We start from the raw sequence: 25,749 nt of genomic DNA on the forward strand, positions 1-25,749 counted from the left end.
AAGTTTTTGATCTTTGGTAGTCACTAGAAATGATTAGTTGAGCGCCACCCAATTTTGCACAAATTCTGACCTCTCCTGTATAGAAATTGGGAAAACACAAGAGAGCCAAATAATAAATTCACTACGAGCAATTCTGATTTATTAATCCTGACAAAACGGTGCAGGATCGGCAAATAAAATGTATCTTCAATACGACAATAACAAATACTTTAAATGACAAAAATAATCCCCAAATAAATTCCTGAACACTTCCCTAATAATTACGTTACCAGCCCCCTACAACAATGATCGAGCAAAAATGTAGTTAAGCTTTCAATGGATTCAAAGATTGAATTAAAGTTAACCCGAATAACAACTCATATAGGCAACACTGGGTACAAGTAAATTAAAAATCTTACCTTGAATAACACATAAGCTGTCTTCTCCGAAAAAGAGCTCTCCTTCGAAGTTCCAGTTCTGTAACACAAAAACAAACCCCAAGCTACAACGCTCGGAACGATTATATGAGCCGGAAGGGCCAAAAATAGCTTACTCGTAGCCGGCTCGTTTACCCATACGTTAAATACAGGTGCGTTGCTCTTGAAGAGAGTCACGACCTCAAACACTTGATGCGAACAAAATACAAAGCTCCGATCATAAATCGTCGGAAGGTTACACTAGATTAACAGTATTGAAGCAAATAAAAAAAAGGTTGTGTAAAAGATCGTATCTTCCGAAAATTCCACCATCAGCTGGTCGCTCCCGGTATCGTTTAGGTGTTAGCGCTTATCTACTCGGTGGTACGCCGGATAGCTGCCGGCAATCAGGTGTTCGTACTCCGGAATATTCGCAAGATGCAAATTCATTTACATACAAGGATTCGTCTGTACAAGGATTGGTCTACTACATGGATTGATCGGTACAAGAATTCATCTACTACATGGATTGATCGGTACAAGAATTCATCTACTACATGGATTGATCTACTACATGGACCCCCTAAAAGTAATGAAGATGTAACACTCCCTTAACGAGATTTTTAATAACATACCTGAAATCGTCAGGAGGGTAATGAAAAATACTTAAATCAATGAAATATGGAAATTATCCAAGAGGTTGTGAATCTGAAAGAATTTTAGATAACATAACGTAAAAGAAAGCCAACGCCATTTCACTTACATGTAGGTAGGGCGATGAACTTCAACCAGATAATAGCCTCACAATGGAGAAAACGGCTTCTGAGTTACTCTACTCGACAACGCCAATAAACAGGTAAAATTGCCAGAGATTTTACGTGAATGATGGCAAATATTACCCACTGGTTTTAGAAGAATTCACAATGCCACGCTCTACAAGTACAACCTCGTTGGCTTTAAAACGGAAATGAAGTGAAAAAATTACGCGATTCTGCGCGAGGAAAGAAGCACGCGTACAAGTGCCGCCATCTCACCTATATCCTGCCTAACGTAGCAAGCGGTAATTTTGAAATTTGAATATAAATAAACTAAACTGTTACAAGATCGTACCATCAGCCTTAATCAGTTGGTGGCTCCACCAATTTTTAATTTAAATAAAAAAATATTCTTGTACATACTTACTTTCGCGTTGTTTAAAGGCATCCGATTGTTATTGTTTTAACTATTATAATCAAGGACGTCAAAGATAAGGATAAATGAATAAAAATAACCGTGATCCTTCCTCAAGTGGCAGCAAGACTCTGAGCTTTATCTTCTGATGAGTTTTTTTTAAGTTATTGCGTGTGGTTGGTAAAGCGGCCGTTTCTGAAACTACCCACTGAATATAAGGGTAGACCTAGAAAAAATAACTCGCAAAATTCTGTTTCGTAGAAGCCTTTTAATGATATAATTAGGGACTGTGAGTGAGAACTTTGTACCTCTCTGCTTTAGAAATGGAAAGTATTGTACCCCAGCGATCGTTCCTTAGATTTAGTCTGAAAGGGCTATTATAGATAAAGTGGGCATTTCAGGACAAACTTGCCCATTTCACGTATTACGTAAAATAAGTACCCATTTTGATCGAAACTGTGGCGACATTGGATTCAGAGTCAGAAGCATTTTGGAAAATGGAAAAGTGCTCAAAACTAGAGCCGCTATCTCCGTCAGTCATCCGATCAGAAAGTTGCTGGAGTGCAGAGGATATCTCTCCTTGTGACATAGATGTGGCCTCGTTTCGAAAATAAACAACTTTTCTGCAGATTTTGTAGATTCTATCGAAAAATGTATAGATTATGTACATTCAGCAGATTTCATACATCTCGTATATCCCGATTCCCGTAGATTCTGTCGATGAATATTCTGTAGATTGGCTACAAATTATGTAGGACCTTTAGATTTTGTAGATAAGGTAGGTTATGCAAATTTTGTTGATTTTATATATAGATTTTTGTGGGTTCTGAATCCGTAAGTTCTGTAAATCAGGCACTTTAGACAAAAAAATGCCCTAAATTAGACAAAATTAGTAACTAGCTGATTTTTGGTGGGGTGTTAGTATATGATAAGGTAAGTATTTTCTTAAAGTTCCCCTTACTTCCTCCGTTTGCTTCACCCGGTACAGCGATAGAAAGAGCCTGTGACCGGAAAGTAATGAAATCGCTATTGTGCTCCATCTATGGCACCGATTTTGGCGGTTGTGGTCCTAAATTGTTCAAAATGACAGTGGTTGTGCTAAATAATAACCACTGCAATAATCCATAACATTTTGAGGTGTTTTATTTGGAATTTTATGTAAATTTTAGCAATTCTTTAACCGCAAATCCAATAAATAATTAAAGCGCTTTCAGAGCGCCTAAAATGAAGAACTTTGTTACAATTTCGCATCTTTAACATCCTGCAGAGGATGCGATCGATGCATTGGCGCAATCTCCAATACAGCGGGTAAACTTGGAAGGACAAGCCCGGGCGCAGTCACAATGTCTGTCACACTGGCCTTTACGAACATGTGTATAATTAAATGAAAAAGCTCGTCAGGGGCTTGGTGCAGGGGTGACTTGCTCGTGAGATATCCGGAATCCCCATTCTGTGGGTGTTAGTGGTTTCCAAGCCAATGTTGTACCTGAAGATACACGCGGTGAGAATGGAGAATGAAACTGATGAAACTTTCTGGTGAGGGACAGTGTATATGTGTCTTGTCGAATCCCGACGTCGCGTCGCATGTAAAAAGAGCAAAGTCTCTTTTGTGCGGCCAATTTTTTTTAACGTCGTCTTGTAAGGTAAAGCCTTTATTTTTTTAGTATTTGGTTTAACGAAAAACATTTTCTAAGAACACTCCGCTCCTCATAAGCGCGAATAAATCCTCATCCATCGCAACTACGGCAACTTGGTCTAAAGTGGTCCCCTCGATAACGACCGTCACAATCGAGGTGTCGGCGTCTTGCTTTACCTGCAAGTCCACACAGCGAGATCTTCTGCTTTCCTCACAGGCGTTCGTGCTCATTGATGAGTCATACCAGTCAAATACTACCACTGTGGACTTACCATAGTGTGTCAGTACCTATTAGACATACGAGTGGCAAATATCCCGGTTAGCTAGGTCGCGGCCAAACTCCTTTCCTGAGAAGGAATCCTACGTCGACAACGTATTGCACTTTGTAGGTCGGTGGACTATCAGTGCAGCATACTTTTCTATAGTTTCCTCTAACACTGACTTTGTTGTTTTCCTCATGTAAGGCTCATCAGGCAACGATGGTGCGGCTTCGGAGCGAGCTCATACGAGATATTCCTTATGGTCCTCTGGACATTTCGACATGCAAGTGGTTCTCATAAAAAGCTGATAAGGGTCTACTCGTGTCTCCTTGCCTCTGATTTTAATGTGCCGTTTACGACGCGATGTTCAGTGGTTTTTTACCACCCGCACGTTAGTAAGGGGGGTATTTCAGTGGGGTCAAAAATGACCCCCCACTCCTTTGACGGAAATACACGTTTTGAAGCACCAGGATCGTGGAATCAAACATCAAACAAAATCTCAATGATGTCGGTCTGTCGCTCTGTCGGTCCGTCTGTGGGTACTCTCATTTCCGGCTAAACGGCTGAACCGATTGGACTCAAATGTGGTACACATATTCTTAGCCATAAATGGGTAGAATTGCGCATACGCAGGTGTGCGGGTGGCATCTGTGCTAGACACTGCAATTTGTTTATGTTTTATTGTAACGTCACAAAATTACCAAACATTTTAAAGATAACAGTTTAAAATGCCATGAATTGTTGTAGTGGATATTCTTTAGCATAACGACTACTATTCTGAACAATTTAAGTCCACAACCACCAAAACTGTGCCGGAGATGGAGCGCAATTGCGATATTATTGTATTCGCGCTCCTTAAGTCTTTTTTATCGCTCTACCGGGTGAAGCAAGCGGAGGAAGTGAGGGGAGCTTTCAGAAAATACTTACCTTATCACCCACTAACAACTCACAAAAAATCAGCTAGTTACTAATTTTGTCTATTTTTTAACCTAAAGTGCCTGGGCTAATATGTCCCGTACATTTTGTCAAACGCAAAGAAACTGGCGTCTATATCTCAAAAATAAGAAAGTTATGGTGTTCAAAAGGGGTTTATGCCCTTTTATCGAATTAAGAAAAGGTCCCGGTAAGAATTTGTGTTCATTTTTGCATTCCAAGCACTCAATTGACTATGCTCGTAAAATCAATTTCTAAATATTGTTACTCGAAGAGTTTTCATCGACTTTAGCGAGAGAAGCTTCTAATAATCATTTAAAATACTTAGCTCTCGAAGAGTGTTTCAGTATTTTAAGAACCGATACAGTTTTTAAAAACTTGTAAAAGCCTTTGAATTTCGCAGTTTTTAAGGGTTTTTAAGAGCCCTCTCGTACAACCAAAGGGTCTCCAAGATACTCTAAGGACGTTACCAAATTATATTATGCAACACTGCTTATTAGCGAATTTCCACAAAAATAAAAAAAGGCGCTATGCGGTTACTCGGTCCGTCCGTCTGTCCGTCCCTACGGTTGTGTCGCTACTAGATCTTTATCTTAAGAGCTATTGTTCTACTTTTTTCGCTCTTTCGTTCGTTATGGTGTCGCGGCTTGCACCAAGGAAGGAATTTATTACTATTTTTATTTATTTTTTTATTACTAAAAAAATTATCGTAAAAAATCAATTTTTTGCAGGTTTCTTTACCAAAACCGTAACACTTATAAAAGACTAAGAAAAGCGCCATTATTTATGGGGGGATTTTACCTAAAATTTTATGGAAATAATTTTCTCAAAAAAGTCAATTGAACGCACAAAGATAGACTGTGCTTCCGCAGACTAAAAAGCACAAGAAAATTATTACCAATGCGCCGATTTAAAATTCTTATTTGTGACCCACTTATTTCGAAATTTAAACGGAAGATGCTTCCTACCATTTTTTTTCTGAAATTTTAACCGAAGATGTTTTCCACAAAAGTGAATTAAAAACACACGTCTGAAATTGGATTTTTTATGCGCAGAGTAAAGCTCCTTAGTTTCAGGCGGATTTTTCCGAAATTTTAACAAAAGTTGCTGTTTTTAAATAACGATGTTAATGTGGAAATGCGATTTTGTAAATCGTTTACGTTTATTGTTTACTTTCTTGTGCCTTTTCACCTGCGCACAGCGGGTAATTTTTTTGTAACATTTATGGTTTCGGTTTAATTAATTATAGTAATTCCAATGTCAGTTCTCAAGTTTTGTTAGATATGTGCGTTTAAAGGTTTGTAAACAATTTACAGCTGCATTTTGATTAAATATGTGATTAATAAAATCGTTAAAATCGACTGGCGAAGTTTTGGCATCGCTATCTCTTTTTGTTCTCGAGCTGTACGAGGAACAGACGGGCGGACGGACAAAACCATCACATAAAGGGAATTTCTTTCAAAAAAATCCCCTAAAAAGAGAATAATGCTAAAATGTGTTTCATTAGACTCTTACGAAAACTGGAAAGTGTATCTCCTTAAGAAAGTCGAGATCTACATAACGGGGTGTAAAATTGTTTGAAGGTAAATTTTTATCTTATGTTTCTCTCTAAACCTAACTAACTACAATTATGATTATTTTTCCCGATACAGGTTCTCATCCCGATACAGAGAATGATTTAATTCTGACTTCAATTTTTATTAATTTCCGGAAGACGATAGTACTAGCGGTATACCAAAAGATACTGCATTTTCTTATACCAAGGTGCCACTTGGTACAGCTGTTCCTTAGAGCCATTTAGACCATTTGGCCCGAAGAACACGTGGCATTTTCCGTGTGGGTAGATTTTAGAGGGGGTGGGGGTGATTTATTGTAACATTAAAATGTAATCCGGATACAGGAAGTCCGTGAAAAGCCGCCATTGTTAGAAAATGACACACTTTTGATCGAATTATATTTCTAAGGCACACTGGGTCGTGTAAGGTGTCTAGAGTTATGTTTTTGGGGTCAGGGAATTCATTTATGATAACAAAAATAACCTACTGGCATCGGAACTGCATGAGAGGCTTCCCTACTGCACTTTTTGAAGACGTCGCACGCGGTGAAACCCAAGATATTCCAAAGTTTTAATACCTATATAAATTTGTAATATTTTATTTAATAAAAATACACATTAACAAAACATAAAATATATTAAAACATGGGGTAAAAAATTTATAAGCCTATGAAGGATCACCAAGTACATCGCTGACCTCCTCTGAGATTGCGTTATCACCACTGAAAAGGAATTTCACATACCGGGTGAATATTTTAAAACCGAACGTAGGAAATTAACATGCGAAAAACGTTTTTTGCCGATCGTTGCTCCCCATGTATTAGAGGGTTTGTAATGACACCAATCAAAAGAAGATTTTTTTCTCGTCTAATGATATACGAATTAGCTTATTTTCAGGTGTATTTCTCATTATTTTATCAAAAATTCGGCAATAAATCCAATTAGCAAAATCATGTTAAGCCATGGACATTTCCTAACGAATTGAAATAGGTTTTCACATGCACGGAATACAAATATCGCGTACTAGAGTAAAAATATTTCCGCTGTAAACGTTGTTTATTATAAATACTTTTTCCTCAGTGAACCGCATTTTACAAAAAAATTAATGCCAGGCGTCATATAAACTGATATTGATTTCGACGTTTGAATCTGCTTTTTGTCTTAGTCATGGCTAAACATGATTTTCGTAAGTGGATTTATCGAGTTTTTGATAATATAGTGAGAAATACACCTGAAAATGAACTAATTCGTATATCATTAGACGAAGAAAAAAATCTTCTTTCGATTGGTGTCATGATCAACCCTCTAAGTTAACATGGGGAGCAACTATCTACAAAAACCCCTTTGCCCATGTTAATTCCCTATGTTCGTTTTGGGAATATTCACTCGGTATTAATATTAAAGGTTCGGTAGTAAATTAGGTATATCCGAAAGTATACAATATTCTTACCCTTTGTTTGGGCAATCTCCCATACATTTTTGGCCTGCAGGGGAACATGGCAATCCGTGTCGCCGGCAGCTGCACCGAAGGGTCTCGCAGCCACATCTGTTCAGAGCACGGACTGCCTTCCATACTTGTGGCAGCTTGGACTACAGAACCTTCCTGCCTTTGGCTTCAAGAGTCCATCCCCATCCTTCTGGACTTGTAGAGCTTCTCATCACTTGGTTTGCACATCCCCAGATATGGCCAGCGACATACGCCGCCCTCCTTATGTGCTCCTCCACCTCTTGCTGCGGCGACACGGATTACCATGTTCCCCTGCATGCCAAAAATGTATGGGAGACTGCTCAAGCAAAGGGTATAAGAATATTGTATACTTTCGATATAATTTACTACCGAACCTTTAATATTTATATGTAAAATTCCTTTTCAGTGGTGATAACGCAATCTCAGAGGAGGTCAGCGATGTACTTAGTGATTCTTCATAGGCTTAAACATTTTTTACCCCATGTTTTAATATATCTTATGTTTTGTTAATGTGTATTTTTATTAAATAAAATAATATAAGTTTATATATTAAAACTTTGGAATATCTTGGGTTTCACCGCGTGCGACGTCTTCAAAAAGTACAGTAAGGAAGCCTCTCATGCAGTTCCGATGCCAGTAGGTTATTTTTGTTATCAAAAATGAATTCCCTGACCCAAAAAACATAAGTCTAGACACCTTACACGACCTGGTGTGCCTTAAAAATATAATTTGATCAAAAGTCTGTCATTTTCTAAAAATGGCGGCTTTTCACGGACTTCCGGTATCCGGATTACATTTCTGGCGCTACCATCATACGAAATCGACACCCAGATCTCGTCTCTAGGCCATATTTAGTTTTTTTAAAAATGTTACAATAAATCACACGGAAAATGTCGTGTTCTTCGGGTCAAATCGTTTAAATGGTTCTAAGGAACAACACTGTACCAAGTGGCACCTTGGTATAAAAAAATGCAGCATCTTTCAAGAATTTCCGTTATACCGCTAGTACTACGGGGGGCGAAATCAACTTACTCATCGTGCACCTAGAATACAGAAACAAAATTTTATTACTTTTGATTTTTGTGATACCCATACTTCCATAAATTCGTCACAGGATAAAATGATGTCCAATTTAAGAGCATTGTGTTAATGCAAGGGACCTGATAACCAAATTTTTTGTAGAAACTTTCTTCAATTTTGCAATTATTAGGGTAAATTTTCCAAATTTAAGCCGAATCCTAAAATGACTACTTTGCATTATTCTACTTTTAAATTTTACTAGAAATCTGGTAAAAGTTGTCGAAATGTCAATATTAATTCCCAGCTTGAGCTAGGTGACTATTACCATCTCCGTTTTTGAACCGCTTTCGATCATTTTAAGCTACAGCCACTTTACATGCTTTTTCAGTGATACATTTTTAGTCTTTCTGGATTTGGAAGTTTCAGATGTTTTTAAAGAATGTTTATTTGGATATTGTCTTTACAGAACATGTTCGTATAACAATTTGATATAGAATGACCATATATACAAGTAGGACTTAAAGATGGTAATTGGAAGTTGGCAATTATTTTTATGGTACGTGTGCTTCAGTATGCAATGCGCAACTAGGTATGTACATTCATAAAGAATTTCAGTAAAAGTGAGCCGTTGTTGAAAAGCTGAAATTCCTAAAGCAGTGAAATATCAATGATTGTATCTGGGTTAAAAACTATATGATTAAATTTTCTCTACATTTCGCCAACTACATATAACAAAACTGGAAATTTGAATGAGCTGCACGTTTTCAGAAGAAATGCGCGTGTATTTTCCAGAAACTGAAATTGATTTTCCCTTCCCTGCTGAACAGCCCTTACAAACACAATATTGTCAAATCGTCACGTCCCATACGCACGACTAACTTCAATATTTTTAACAACTCATTTTTGATCGATACTCAAATGTAGCCGAAAGCTTATCAAACGTGCCCAGAAAATATAAGCAAGTAGATGTCGCCGGAAAATTCGACGACGCGACGCATCATTTCCGCTTTTCACTCTTTCGACTTGTGCGATTACGTCTCGAGTTAAATTAGAAGTCTCCAGGGAGAGATTACATTAATTGCACCACATACCTGTTGGTAGACGAAAAAAAAACAACGGCGGACTTTTCCCAATCGTCATGAAAAACTTGCACTTATTTTCTAAGAAACCTCAATTATCTTGAAAGTGAATTGTACGCCGGTAATTGATTAAATAATCACACGGTTGTGTGTTCCGCGTATAATTGCCATAATTAAATGCGAATTGTTCTTGGCGGTACTATTTATTGTGATCTCGTACATGTTCCACTGCTAATCTTAATTGATACGGTAAATACCTAGTTTATTTCCCTTTTTCTATACAAAGTTACACTTTGTAACGGTAGATGTCTAGATATAGTATGTATTTTTTCACGGGCCATGTGAAAAAATAAAGTTGATGAAGATTCATCCGAAATGAAACGTCGTATTGAAAATCTTTTAACAGCGTCTCGTAGAGTTTAAAAAGTGGCAATGAGAAGTGGCAAATAGCACCAGAAAAAAATAAAAACGGAATCGGAAAATGTCGATTCTTTTGGCATATCTTCAGAAGTAATGGGAATTTTTTGGTTTTCTTTAAAACATAACTCTTTAATTGTGCATATTTTCTCTAATTTGACCATCGTCGTATATTCTATGGTTTCGGAGATCCCCATGTTCTTATCTTGGATACAGTGTATATAGATGACAAAAGAAAAAAAATGAAATACACTTCCGTTTTGCAGGATTTTTTAGAAATATTTTTTGTTAAAAATTCAAAGTTTAAAGCAATTTACGTGGCCACCGTTTCTACGAAGTGGCCCTAACTTGAGTTCCAAAGAAGAACAATTTACAATTTAACTACCTTCTTTTATATCCAATCGAATTTCAATAGATGCATAAATATTCAAACTACATGTAATACAAAACATTTGCCCTTTATGAACGTACCGATCGAATGTTATTTCTTCTGTTTAAAACTACAATCAATAATTAAATATGACAATGATTCTTAAAGATATTTAACCCTTTAATTTGGCATTAATTATTTATAGAATTTTTTTAAATCGGGGAGTCGGTTGACTTTCTCGTAATCATTAATTTTTTCTCACAGACTAATCCCCCTATTTGATGTTAATTTGCCACACTTTTGTATTACGTACAAATAACTCCGCCATTTTTTTCTCAAGGACACTACCAAGATAAGATTGACCCTTTTTATAAGCGACTCGACGGAGCCTAATTTCCTAAGGCTACTATAAAACAAAACTCTATTGAATCGAAATGCAGACAGTAACAACGATTTTCATTTCCGTCCCAGTTTACGGATTTATTTTTTAGAATTCCACTAAACGTACAAATTATGGGAGAAAATTAATCCTCTAATTTTTTACACTCTACATATTGCGTATAACCATTGAATAAAAACACTATACCAATGCGGGTGCAAGGGGATTTGTGAGATTTGTCGCGCTTTCTTCCATAAGCGTTAGGCTTCTTATAGTGTTTTTATTCAATGGTATAACGTAATGCCGAAACTACTCAAACCCGTGGGATCTCAAAAACTCTAACTTTTGTATCGCGGTCTGTCTGTCCACCTGTCTGTCTGTCCGTTTGCCACTGCACAATAACTTTATAAAGTCCAATCGCTTTGAAAATTGATACACAAGATATAAGAAAGTTTGCTATTATTTTTCAGGTATACGTAGCTGTAAAAAAATGATGGATGCATGACGATTTCGAAGATCGTTCGGTTTCAATTGTATCGGATTTTTAGTACTGGTTTTATGCAAACTATAACCTTGTTAATTTTTTCCATTCAACTTTTTTGCTTTAAAAGCTGGAGTGAACTGGCATTTTCAATCCCTAGAGACGGAAATGATAGAAAACCCCAACAGAGCTAGCTATTCATATTGCTTGCCTTTTGATTACATTCATTTAGGAGTTTTTGCAAAAAAAATCTTTTTAAAAATCATTACAATCTGCACGTATAATTAAAAGCGAGAAAGTGTTTAAATTTAGTTGGACGCATACACTTGGTATAGGTATCGGGTAAATATTAAGCGTTTTCCTGTTTACGTTAAAGAAAGATATCATAAACCTACTTTAGCACTTAATAAAACGGTTGTAAATTTTAAATAAATACCAACATAAATAGTTAGAATTGCAATTCTGACTTATTTACAAGGCTCCTTCTAAGCAATTAGCGGGCGTAGCGAAAACTTTCATCTTCTTAATTTCGAGCAGGAACTTGGCGTTTTCGTGCGGCGTTGGAATTTGAGCGAGATTTGTTGATACGTTGTTTGCGTAGGGGGTAGTTATTCGCATTCGCATTGCACGCATGAGTTGATAGAAAATATTGTTCGTTTAATTTTCAAACGAACCTAATAATCTGTGAATCACGTCTTGCCGCCTTAATTTAAAAACAATCAAGGCTTATCGTTATAGAAATAATATATACAGGTTAACATAACATCTTTAGTATCCTTTTAAGGTATCATTATGCAAATTCACTTGACTTAGTCTAAATTCTCAGCGATGTAGTTCAAGGTATTTAAAAAAAAACTAGCAATAAGGTGAATTCATTACACACATTTTCATTAACACCTGACAAAATTCTTGGACATGAAAACTTTATCCAGGTCGCACAATGGATTCGAATAAACATACAAAATATTTCGAAAGACAATGAATCAAAATTAAAACAAAATCCCTGCAAGAAAGAGGCGATCTCCTTTCCATATTATTTAAAACGGGTATATCTTCGGAATGTTGATTAATGTTTCCATGAGGAGGGATAGAAATCATTCTCCATTTAATAAACAAACATAGTATGTGTAATGCTGTAGCCACACGTTGGCTGTCAAATAAATAATGCTGTGTGCAATGGTATGCGGTCAAATTACAACATTTACTTCTTATTCCCTTTTAAATTTTTCTCTGGGCAGGACTGGGTTGCAAAACAACAAAAAATCCTAACATCAATTTCAAATTCTTATAAATTTGTAAGTTACGAAGGCCGCAATTAAATTCCGCAAATTCTAATGAAATCACTACTTAAATTTGGAATTGCAATTAACATTCGGATAAAAAAGATTAGAAAAATCTGATACAGAAAAATAAAACTCTCCCTGGATCTCAAATTGGGATGCAAATTGACCCATAATTCATTAATAAAAAGAAATTACAAGAATTTATTCTAACACCCGTCATGAGTATAAAAACAAAACCTGTAAGGAAACTTTAAGGCTAACAGTGCCTTTTTGAAAACACACACCCCGTTTGCAATACGGTCAAATAAAAAAAAATAGTATTCAAGAGATCTCAAAAAGAAATAATTACTCACAGTTCAGTGTCCAAATTATCTAGCCACAGGACACCAACATATACAAAAAAACTAAAATTTTGGAACATTGAAAGACATAATTCCTAATTGAATTTTTGGTTTATTTGAAAAATATCCCCGTCGCTACTTAATTTTTTAACACCCTGTGTATATCATCCACCAAACTGTTCTGTAATAATTTATCTTTATGCAGAAGGTGGAAAATTTGGGAATTTGGACGCTCGTTTTAAAACGTCCATTGGTACGTTATTGTCAGTTGCTGCACCATACTCGATTCCCATTCGGGAAGTAGGTGCCCATAATACCATGTACACCATTATTGTAATCTGAACGTCAATGAAAAGTGACGAACCGAATCGTGAATTCGAGACTCTTCTCAGTCATTGCCTATTCAGTATACAGGGTCTGGAAACGGTCGAATATCGGGGACAATATACAAGGTATCAGAAAAACTTTTATGCAAAAGATTTGAGGTTCTTTAATTTCTACTAGGCAGTAGTAATTTTAATTATACAGAGTTGGTCATAATATTGCATTTTTTTAATGGAAGACCCTGTATATTATTCCAAATCTTTTCTCTCAATTTTGAGCATGATTTGTAAGAATCATAATGTACCCAAATGTAATCATTTCCGAGTTATCGAGTTTTGAAAATAAAAAGGTCTTGATTTAAAACCTATTGAATAAAGAACAATAATTTATTTATTGTCTCTCTCTTGTTCTGGGCCCATAATGCTTTTTTTCCGTCCGTCCGTCCGGCTGTCCGTCCGTCCGTCCGTCCGCTCGTTTTGCGACGCTACTAGTTCTTTATCTTAAGAGCTATTGTTCTACTTTTTTCGCTATTTGGTTCGTTATGGTGTCGAGTCTTGTACCAAGGAAGGAATTTTTTCTGTACCGCTTACAAAAAAAGTTATTGTAAAAAAAACAAAAAACCGTTTTTTACATGTTCCATAATTTTACACTTAATTTTCATTGCTGTCTGTCGTCTGCCTGTTGGTCTGTCCGTCTGTTCCTTTGTCTGTCTCTCCATCTATCTGTCCGTGTGAACGATAACTTTGTTTAGAAATGTTCGATCGCTTTTACATCTCCGTTAGTTATGAACTGAATTGCATGAAATTCGATATGGGCATAGCTTTAGCCATATAATACGCAATGCCAAAAGTTGAATCGAATCGATTCAAAATTCACAGTGCCCTTTTCGCATCTCGACCATTTATAAACCGAATTGCAAACTTTTTTACCTATAAAAGTATTTGAATGAAATTTGATACATAGGCACTTGGAATAAAGGAAAATCAAACGCCAATTTCAAAATTTGGTTTTGCGCATGCGCAGTGCCAACTTTTTTATTTGCGGAAGAATTTACACGAAATTTGATACATAGGCACTTGGGATAAAGGAAAATCAAACGCCAATTTCAAAATTTGGTTTTGCGCATGCGCAGTGCCAACTTTTTTATTTATGGAAGCATTTAAGTGAAATTTGATACTTAGGCGCTTGGAACAAAGGAAAATCTAACATTAGTTTAAAATTTAGGTTTGCGCATGCGCAGTTCCAACTTTCTTATTTAGAAAAGCATTGAAATGAAATTCTTCTCATAAACTGAAATTGAAGTAGCACGTCAACAATGGATTGCCCATGTGCAACGCTATCTTTCATATTTGTGGCCGGATTTTTACGATTTTAACAGAAGTTGCATCTTACAAATGGGAAATGAATGCAAGTGGAAATGCGCTTTATGTAAATCGTTTACGATTACTTTTTAACTTGTTAGAGGTGCTCCTGTAGAAGGTATTAAGTTGTTCTATATACTATTCCTGTATTTACCTTACGAATTAGGAAAACTGCAGGAAAACCTAATTCGTAGTAGCCGGCAGAATGCTGCAAACTGATCTAAAGAAATTCCCATCTCCGCCACAGATGAACAATTCACCTCAACCTAGGTTCGAGCTTTCCATTACATTACGAATTTCTATTGAAAACATTCTGTGGTTCAGAAACCGTCTGTGAAGTTTGTTATGATTGTTTGGTATCATTAATTAAGTATTGTTTTTTGTTCAATTATTAATAAATTTTAAAATAATAGCGTTTATTTTCAAAACTCGATAACGAAAAGCTCATGCGCTTATTACAAATGTTGCTTAAAATTGAGAGAAGAATTAAAATATTAAAAAAAAAGGGTGTGGTGTTCCATTTAAAAAAATGCAATTTTGGTGTGCCGCGCTTTTATGAGCAACCCTGTATAATTAAAATTGTATAATACATACTTATTTCGATATCTTGTATATTATATTTCGCCGATAATCGACCGTTTCCAGACTTATCAGTGACCCTGCATTTTGTGTTACTGCTTTTACACTATTCACTTAAATCGATTCTAGTTAGCTATGACACATAACTGCTACACAGGAAGGGAAGTTCTTAAATACATTCAAACTTTTCAAGACTATATTTACACAATTTAAATAATGAAATATCAAAACTTATTTTCCTACACAAAAATCATATGATTCTTTTCCATGTTTGCATCAAATAATTTTTATATGTAGAATTCTTCTGTATGTGTCTCCATGACTGGACTGGATCGGATTATAAGATTTCTTAAAATTTTTGTTTGTTGATGTCGCACTCTGCTATTTCGCGTACCGATTCACTTATTTCGTACCGTACCAAAGTGTTTATATTTTTACATTCGGTACGCTGGGTTTCCGTTATTACACATCCGTCAATACCGAGTGTACAAAAGTCACGGGGGAAAATGTAGTCGTAACTATAAATTATAAATGCAACTATATATAGGGCGATAATTTTTGAAAATGGTAGTAGGTACTTCAATAAAATTGGCACATACAGAAATCCTATCTGCATACTTTCAAAATTCAAAAAATCAAATTAACCAGTGATAATTTAACATTTGCTTTGGAGATACTTCATTTTTTTAGCCAACTCACCGAAAACCATCACATATGGGATTGAATTAACACGAATTTTGTGCAAGTACAAAAGAAGTGGTAATCAGAAGCGTACCTACTACGTGTAGGTACTATTTTTGGAATTTTTGTTTGGTTCATAGATTTTGTTGATTCCTAAAGCAATAAACACCCAATAACTAATTTTCAATTTCAATTTGAAATGTTGGGTCAATTTTGAAGTCGGTTGTCTAATAATATTTTGCTCTCTAATCAACGGAAATATTTTACATAGAAGTTCTGAGTTATATGAAAAACGTAACACTTGAAATATATGAGTGCCACCGTAAAAAATGAAAGTAAATGCGATTGGCGACACATTTTCGCTCAACGCTATTGATGGGCAATTAATTAAATTCGAAACGTGCATTACGCAAGCTTTATTGAGCAGTAAATCGTAAGTTGATTAGCCACTTGAGGAAAAGCTTTATTTTTAGTAGCTAGGTTTTTACATTTATTTTCCACTTCAAGAAAAGACGACCCTACTTTCGTAGTTCTGCAAGTTTTTAAAGATGGAAATATTGGCGGATTATTTATAGTTATAAAGAGGCCAACGTTTTCAAATGGGATGCACTATTTTGATCATTGAACTGCTATTGCCCTAAATACTTCGGGTTAAACAATGAAATATAGCATATGTAAACATATAAATTTTTTTGTTATTTATAGCAGTGCCGCCCAGCATGCGTTCATCGCTCAGTTCTGTAATCGCTTAATTTTGATGCTGCGAAAGGAATCGCTCTCCGTTACTGTCTTAAATGGAAGCGCACTTCCTTTTCAGAAGTTTTCAGTTTATACCAATTACGATGTACTAATTTGGACATTTGAGAGAGAATTTTCAGGTAATTCCAATTTACAAAACGACCAACCTCCGCGAGGATCTTTCAATTGGCTTGTACGTTTTCGTTCTTCTCGCCAGTTTTATGGCACAAGTAATTGGCCATTATCTATAAATCCGTTAGCCTCTTAATGTTTTATTTCTTGATGGCAAAAACGAATCGTCCCAAGTTTAACTACTGCGATACCAATTTCTTTTTCTAACTAAAAACTCGGGAAATGTTGTCACGAATGCTTTTTCGACGTCGGAAGACAATGAAATGTGATTTAGAAGTTCAATAAATTTAGATGGAGTAGTTGCATAGTGAATTGAGTCGACAAAACCCTTTGATGTTCGCACGCAATTATTTACATGGTGTTGTATTTTATAACATTTAAGCAACACCGCCCAGAAAAACGAAACGCGTGGGCGTTAAAAAGCTGTCCACTAATAACAACATATGCATGCATTAAATATGTCTATACAAATTTCAGGAATGTGAAATTATGTAAACGTGTTAAAAGCGTTTCGATTAATTTTTTTACGCAAAATTTACGATAATTTTATTGTCGCGAAGACAAATGCGAACATAATTCGTTTTTATTACCGAAATTTAATTTTAGTTATAACTAAGTTGAATAAATCACTCGGTTTTAGGGATTTTTAAACACTTGCGATTGCTCCAAGCTTCCGTACGTAAACAAATACAAAAAATTAGAATTAATTTATTTTTATGTCTACATTTATAAATTTTATTGATTATGTAAATTTGTGACCGAACATAAATTTCCGAACCATATATGATATACACACAATTGGGAAGTTTTTTTTTGTGGTGAATGTGGGGCGGATCCTCAACCTCTGTGGAAAGTTTCAATTTTACTCTGTGTGTTTGCAATTTACGATTTAAATTCGACATACAAGTTGTGTTGAGAAATTACTTGCGACCGCAAGATTGATATTGAGGGCTTAACATTCCCGCAATGATTTACTTACGCAGAATGGAAACTGAAAGCTCGGATACATTTGTTTGTCATAAAATTTCTTTTATAAATATCTGAGCATGTTTTCTATCTAACATAAACACGACGTCTTATTTAAAATCAGTGGAAAAAAGTTAGTTTCATTCTTCTCCGTAGAAAGTTTGAAAATTGTAGAAGTAAAAACATTTCCTGATGATGATACATGTTTTGTTGTAAAGTTGTTTGTATACAATACAAGCCAATAAGCGGCGTGTCTGTTTTCAATAAATTTGGCACCGATTCGAAGAGAGATTCCACTACCTACATGGGTATTAACTTATACTTTATAGCCGTCATGGAGCTTTTTTGGTTTAGTTTAGTCAATCAAAATACAAAAACGGTGTATGGAAAAATTCCTTATAAAATTTCGAACGGAGCCACGGAGGATAAAGCTAGTATATGAGTAAACCTGGAAATACTGACCCCTACGCTTCAGCTTTGAAAAAAGAGTTAAGGGTTAGTTTACCCCTTACAATTTTTTCAAAGTAAACCTTCCAGTGTAGCATATAATGTAATTAAGTTTATTACCAAAAGAACAAGTATCTATTTGACAACACGGAAACTAACTTGATCTAATTGAAAAAAAAATCAGTTTCTTTCTTCGACATTCCCACTGGAACTGCATTTTTGTGACCCAAAACAGTCGATTTTAAGGTATTAGCGTTGCTGGCGTAGCAATATCAAGAAATTTGATACTTCTATGGTACGATGCCATCGATGCGGTGTTTTTAGCCATTTTCGAAATAATTGTCCGAAGAAAAAATAAAATAAGAAAACTCAAGCGGAAACATTCATAAGATTAATCAGATTCTTCAAAATTTATTCGAATTTTAAAATTCTTCAGGTACCCAAGATTTTTCAGATTTGAAGATTCTTCGAATTCCTCCGGTTCTTTATATTTATCAATTTTTTTATGTTTCTCACTGTTCAGATCTTTCAGTTTCATGTCATTTTCAAATTCGAATTGGATTCATTATTTGTGGAGGAGTTTTTCATTTGTTTGGAATCTTTTGTTTCTTTGGATGCATCGGATACTTTTGATTCAGATCTGAATCTTAAAATTACTTACAGTTTTTAAGAATTCAAATAATCTGGTCGTGAAAGGTTTGGGATATTCAAATTTCACTTCTTCTTTAATAAACTGAACTGAATGACGTGCTAAATGAGATGAAAATTTTTTAGTGACTGCTCGGACGGTAGAATTGTAACTTTTAATGAGACAAACCTTTTATAAAGGTTTCACTAAGCAGACAACACTCGAACAAACTTTTTCTGAATACGCACAATAGTCCGGGAAATACTGAAAATGGTCTATTTCCTGCAAAACGAGAAGTAGTTCCAATTTTTATTGCATGGCGGAGGAATATCTGGTAGTGAAGAATCCAAGTTTTCGACTCCTTGCGCTTCTCCTGTACCACCCCTAAAACCAAAGAAATTTGGTTGGTTCTTTAGTTTTTCAATCATATCTTTCTATAGGTTCACTTTACAAATAAATATTGTTATTAGAAATGGTAGACCATCAAATTTTACACAAATTTATTATATACTTCTTTTTCGTAAATTTTTTTATTTCAAAAGATACAGATCTTCAAAGGTGTCTTTATTTTGAAGATTCCGAAATTTCTATGCATGTACATATTTTAACGAAATTGTATGTTATCTCTATAATCATAAGATTCATATGAGAAAATATCTCGATTACTTACTATTGCGTGCTATTAATTTCCGTACCCTGCACCCCTATCAAAGGGGAATATAGCACTTCAACCCCTTAGTCGTAGTAGGTATTTGAATCACTGTGTGATTATGGCTCTTTCGAATACAATTATCAAATAAGAAAAGTGGTCTTACCTGATTTTAACCCTTTCCATCCTCTACAAAAAGGGTTGATTATTTCAATCCCCTATATAGAAGTGATTGTTCAACATATTTTGAACATAATTTACAAATCAATATTTTGTATGAACATGAATAGTAAATGTTTTTAGGGCGTTTTTGAAAAAAAGTGGCACATATATATTCACTTTGCCTATTCGGTCCGTCGGTCGGTCGGTCTGTTGCAAATGTTTTTTGAGTATAACTGTCGAAGGAATCGTCTGGTAATATCCCTTTATCGGTACATTTGTGTGCTAAATAAGTAACTTCATCTTTAAAGAATTGACATTTATAAGGATTTAATTTAAGATTAAATTTACGACAAGTTTCAAACACTTCTTTAAGATTTTTCAAATGATGATTTTCAGAAGATCCTAACACTATTAAAACATCTAAGTATGATGATGGTGATAAATCAGAAAAAGCAATTGACATCATTCTCTGAAAAGGATTTGGAGCAAGGGCAAAACTGTATACTGAAAACTACCTTGGTCTGTACTGAATACAGTACTCAATATTTCGAGAATCTGAATGTAGCTTGTCTTGATTAGATCCTGAAAATAAACCTAAGACTGAAAAATATTTTGCTCTACCTAGGTTATCTGAAATGTCATCGAGACGTGGTAGTGGGAATTTATCTGGGATGAATTTTTTATTAATTAATCTAAAATCAATACACATCCTCCATTTCCTCTCACCGTTTGTGGATTTCTTATGGTACTAAAATCACTGGAGAATTATATGCTGATCTACTATGCTCTATGATATCCGATTTTAACATTTTATCTACCTGTTTGTTAATCTCTTTTTTATGAAAATAAGGTAATCAATAATTTTTAATATACACTGGGGAAGTTATCAGTAAGGCGTAGTTTTTGCTCATAAAAATTATTGCCTGAAACTGTATCCTCCTCTAATGCTCGGATTTGAAGCAGTAGCTTTGTGTCACCATTCTTTGCATACAGATTATATTTCAAACTATAGCATAAAATGAGTTTGCTAATAAAACCTCGATCCGTCACAATTAAGTAGCTTAAGTAGCTGGACGCATTGACTACTTTCCAACTTGTTTATTTGAAATGTGTATTCGGAAATGTCATTATCTAAGTGTGATCGAGCAATCAACAACAAAGGATTAAACCACTCATTTCAGTAGGGGGTGGAAAGGAACTAGAAGATTAGAACGTATAATTAATAAAGCGTTGTACTCTCTGACTAACTTATCAATCGCCACAAGGGGGTGGAATCTAAAAAACCAACAAACTTCCGGGGGTTTTTGGGGTGGCGCGGGGGAAGCACAAGGGGTGGGAAGTCGAAAATGTCTTAATCACCAGATGACTGGCTATGACATGCAAAAGAAATTGGAACTACTTCTCATTTTGCAAATTAAAACCCTCTATTCCTTGACCTACAAACCGTTTTTAAAAAAAGTTCCAGCAACTTTTACTCCTTCCCTCTCCCTTCCCCCCCACTGAGAGATTTCATAGTCGTATTATTTTGAAATGAATGCGCTCATATGCGCCACCGATAATAACTCTTGCGCCATTATCGTTTTTTAGAAATCCGAAAAAACATTTGGGGGGGGGCCAAGTGAACGTAGCCCCCCCCCCCCCAGTACGCATTTTGTCACTTGTAACTAGGTCACCTGATACATTTGGTTATGCGCTCAATTGCGCCACTTGAATTAAAGCTAGCGCCATTACGGTTAAGCCGTGACAAATTTTCAAAGAGTGGGGGGGCCAACTTAACGTTTTTAAAAAGTTACTTTTTTTTAACATCTTTTCATACGAAATTGTACTCTCAGGTATGCGCTGAAATGCGCCGTAAAAAGATATCTTTGCGCCATTATTGTTTTTTTGGTTATCCTTAAATATATTTGGGGGGGCGTGGGGGGGCATAACGGAACCCATAACTGCAGTTTTGCCCAGGTATTCTGTGCATCTTGATACATCTGGTTACTGAGCTCAATTGCGCACGTGAAGTAAAGCTAGCTGACATGCACGGTTAAGCATAAAAAATTTAAAAAAGTGAGGGTCAACTTAGGCGTTCAAAAGTTATTTCGGGAATGTGCTCCATTTAAAATATACATTCGATTCGCCTTCGAGTTACACCAAATACAATTTTAAAACACCTTTTGACTTCAGGAATCGTGTATGAAGCTCCCAAAAAAACCTTCTGTAAGTGTTTCTGACGACACTATAACGCGCCAAAGCATTTTGTTTATCGGCGCATTTTTAGCGCATGCTGCAAGGGTACCTGTATTACAAAAACATGTTAAAAAACGTAACTTTTGAAAACGTTAAGTTAGCCCCCCCACTTTTTAAAATTTTTTTATGGCTTAACCGTAATGGCGCTAGCTTTAATTCAAGTGGCGCAATTGAGCGCATAACCAAATGTATCAGGTGACCTAGTTACAAGGACAAAATACGTACTGGGGGGGGGGGCTACGTTCACTTGGCCCCCCCCCCCAATGTTTTTTCGGATTTCTAAAAAACGATAATGGCGCAAGAGTTATTATCGGTGACGCATATGAGCGCATAACGAGCGCATTCATTTCAAAATAATACGACTATGAAATCTCTCAGTGGGGGGGGCCAAGTTAACGGACCCGAAAGCGACTCGTATAGGAGTGCTTTTAAACGTTGCAAGTGCTTTAAAGACCAATTATACACGTGTTTCTTATAGCATATACCATACTGCAATATAATTTAAAAATAAGGAAAATAACATAAACTCATTTTGACGTTATTCCCGAATAGATAGGAGAAACATGTCTTGCGAGCTGTTAATTCGTACTTCCATGATTGCCATGGAAAAGTCACTTGACGGTTGTATATCAAAATCACCGTCTTTGTAAATAAAATGACTTCGGTTGAAAAAGATAGTACACCGTACATTCAATGGCTTGTTGCAAAAGCTAAAGAAAAGTTGATAGATGCAAAATACATTACAGTAAAGCCTATTATAAAGAATGTGAAAAATTTTCGTGGTCGAATAAGAAGCATCTTACGAACAAAAAAATACATCCATAATGCTGACAAGGAAATGTCAAATGAATTTAAATCTCCTATGCTTTGGTGCATTGATTCAAAAGGTCCGATTTCACACGCATTTGAGTGATTGTGATTCAAGGATAATAAAAAAGGTTTTATTCCTTCAAAAAACAAGGACTATCAAAGTATTTACTGTCTTCCTGAATTCCTGCATTACAAAAACTTCCAAGGTTGCCTTTAAAATTTTTTAAGACGTCCATGCTTTGTACGTACAATGTCTTTTAGCTTAGCCTCACACGACTAAATGGATGTGATTTACTACCCTATCACGATGAATTTCATTTTCGGACGGTTTCATTACGAAAAAGAAAATTGTGAGTCGGCAAGGACCTACCGTAATTAACTTTCTGAATCAATGAGTGATTTATTTTAAGAGTGCACCATTGATATAAATTTAGAAACTTAGAAAAGTAGGCGAATTTACGACATTGTATATAAACAAACAGCAAGTTATAAGAACGCCATACCAAATATATACCTACTTGGAAGTACAATCCACTTTATTCTGCCGAGACTATTAGTTCGCGGTCTAATTCCGTTATTGCAAACATTATTTCCGAACAAGCTAATGCTGTTTATATGTAAATTAAATTGTCTATCTGTTGTCCTGTATATACCATTAGAAATGTAATTGCAGGAATAGGTTGTACATTTCGACGTGATTAATGCAGTTGCATACTAACCGACGCCACACTAGAGACGACTGAGTTATAAAACAGATATCAGCCAGCGATAAAATTGCATAACATTTTATGTACCTTCGTTTTGGGAATGCGTTCCAATTTCGAGTAACGTTGTACATATATTCGTTTTGATTGCCAAATCTAAAGTTCATGAACTGTGCATGTTCATCGGTATTGGTCGCTAGTCCCCTCTTCGGTAACCAAGTTCGACGTTATATTTTTATGGTTTAATGCAATTCAATCAAGGAAACTTTCGTAAAGTTTCATTTCAGATCTGCAAAACTTAGATTGTACTTTTGATGGTCAATAAAGTGAAGATGGTGCACTGAAACAATGCGACAATAGAAAAGAACGAGCAAAACAGGTGCCCTTTTACACAATTGGAACAGAATCCTACCGGGTGGATTGACGTGTGTCAAAAGTGTGAGAAAGTGGATTTCTCAACACAAAGTTCTTTTCAACAAGCATTATTTCAGAAAAAAATGTTTTAGAATAAAAATTTTGTCGGTTTTGTCGTATGTATTCTGATTTTGTTAAAATATTCCTAAAATTGCTACTCCAATATGGGGCCCTAAACTGAGGTGCAAGAAAATTTCGCTCCTACTGAAATTTAATATCGTGAAAATAACAACCTTATTGAGAAGTGCGCCATCTTGGGGTAGGATTTTGTGCAACATTTTTGCAAAGTCGGAAAAGACATATCTAAAAACCAAGGAAGATTCGTTAATTCCAGTCTCGTACGTGCTGAGAAAAATAGAAAGGAAGACATTTTGGGACTTTTGGAGTCATATCTCTCAAACAAGATGCTTTGGACCACTAGACATTTGAAAATTTGGTCCCCCTTTCCGCCCAGGTTTTTGTTCAGACACACACCCTGTATGGAACGCCGCTGGAAGGCGGATTTCCACCGTGACATTTTTTGCTTTAACAAACCAAATTACTAAAATGAATCAGGGTGAAGTTAAAAAGGAGGGTGGGGGAGACGGAGCGGAAAGCATGGAAAAAGTATTGTAAAAATTGATGGAGGATGTTAATCAGGAAGTAAGAAGGGCAGCTAAGGAGACAAATGATCAAATTCATAAAATGAAAGAGAAGAGGACGAAGGAAAAGGGGAGGAAATGAAGAGAAAGGAAGAGGAATGGGATAAGGCAAAACAAGAAGAACGGAATAAAAACGGATAAACCAACTCGAAGAAGAAATTGAGAGAAAAGAAAGAGAAAAACTAAGAAAAACATAACGATTAATGAAGCACAGATGGAAAAAGGGAAAGGAAGTAGGGGAAAATAAAATAGTCGCAGAGCAAACATGGGGAAAGAGGAGAGAAGTTAAAGGGAACCAGGGATATACATAGAGAGAAATTAGAGAGATAGCGGAGCGGGGGGCAGGAGACAGATACGAAAAGCGGAATGGAAAGGGAGATGAGTAACATGAAGGCGTGGTTCTGAAATTTGGCGAGGATAGCAAGTAAAGACCCCCAATTCTGGGGGTTTGTAAGAGGATATGAAGGTGAAATTATAGATAGAGGAAAAGCAAAGGGAGAACATAAAGAATATGTTACCGAATGAATAAAGATGGGAGAACCATTTCTCAAAGAGGAAAGAGCAACGAAAGACATTTTAACAGGGGTAAAGAAGATACGGAAATAAAATGAAAGGTGGAGAAGGCATACAGGAAAGAAGAGGGGAAGTGGAGGGGCAGAGGATGAGAATGATAACGAAAGAGTTAAAAGTTAAAAAAATAAATTAGAAAATATGATAGATAAAACGGAGGAGGAGAGGTTAATGATTGAAGGAGATTTAATTTTCAGAACAGGGAATAAAGGAAATTGGGTGGAGAAGAGAAGAGGAACACATGATAGAAAGTCGAGAGATAAAGAATCCAACAAAGAGGATGAGTTCTTACTGAAATAAACAGAAAAGACAGGTTGGGGGATATTAAAGGAAAAATGGAGGGAGATAGAGATGGACAATATACATACATTGGGGGAAAAGGGAGGACGATAATTGACTACATACTAGTAAACGGAAGAACTAGAACTAGAGGATTATAAAGTAGGAACAAGGACAGAATCGGATCACCATCCGATCGAAATAAGACTAACAGGGAAGGTAATAAAAGCAAGAAATGGTTAGATTCAAAGACGAAGGGAGGATAGTGGACAATAGACACGGTGGAGGTTTATAGAAGGAGACTAGAAGAGCAAGTATATGAAAAAGAGCACAAATTAGAAGTGAATGATATGAAGGAGAATATTGAACAAGGCAATAACCTGGAAAAAGGTAAAGGAAGAGGAAGGGAGACAAAAGAAAGCAGTGCTGGGACAAAATAAAGTACGGAAGAGAGACACACGCAGAGAACAATAATGGAGAGATAATGAAAGAAAGAGATAGAGGAGAAGGGGGTGAGAGAACAGAAAAAAGGTACAATGTAAGAAAAAAAAAGACGAAGAAACAGAAGGAATATAAAGAAAAATTCGGAAAATCGAAAAAAAAAGAACTCTTGGAAGATGATAACAGAGAATCACATTTAGT

General features: G+C 35.8%; 1 protein-coding gene across 2 annotated transcripts in view; it reads left to right on the forward strand.

The window, feature by feature from the left end:
• LOC116174058 (monocarboxylate transporter 10-like) overlaps positions 1-25,749 on the forward strand; it is a 78,112-nt gene that overhangs the window by 22,936 nt on the left and 29,427 nt on the right. The gene's annotated exons all lie outside the window — the stretch shown is intronic.

The sequence above is a fragment of the Photinus pyralis genome, unplaced genomic scaffold, assembly GCF_008802855.1.
Source record: "Photinus pyralis isolate 1611_PpyrPB1 unplaced genomic scaffold, Ppyr1.3 Ppyr1.4_LG1, whole genome shotgun sequence".
Lineage (NCBI taxonomy): Eukaryota > Metazoa > Arthropoda > Insecta > Coleoptera > Lampyridae > Photinus > Photinus pyralis.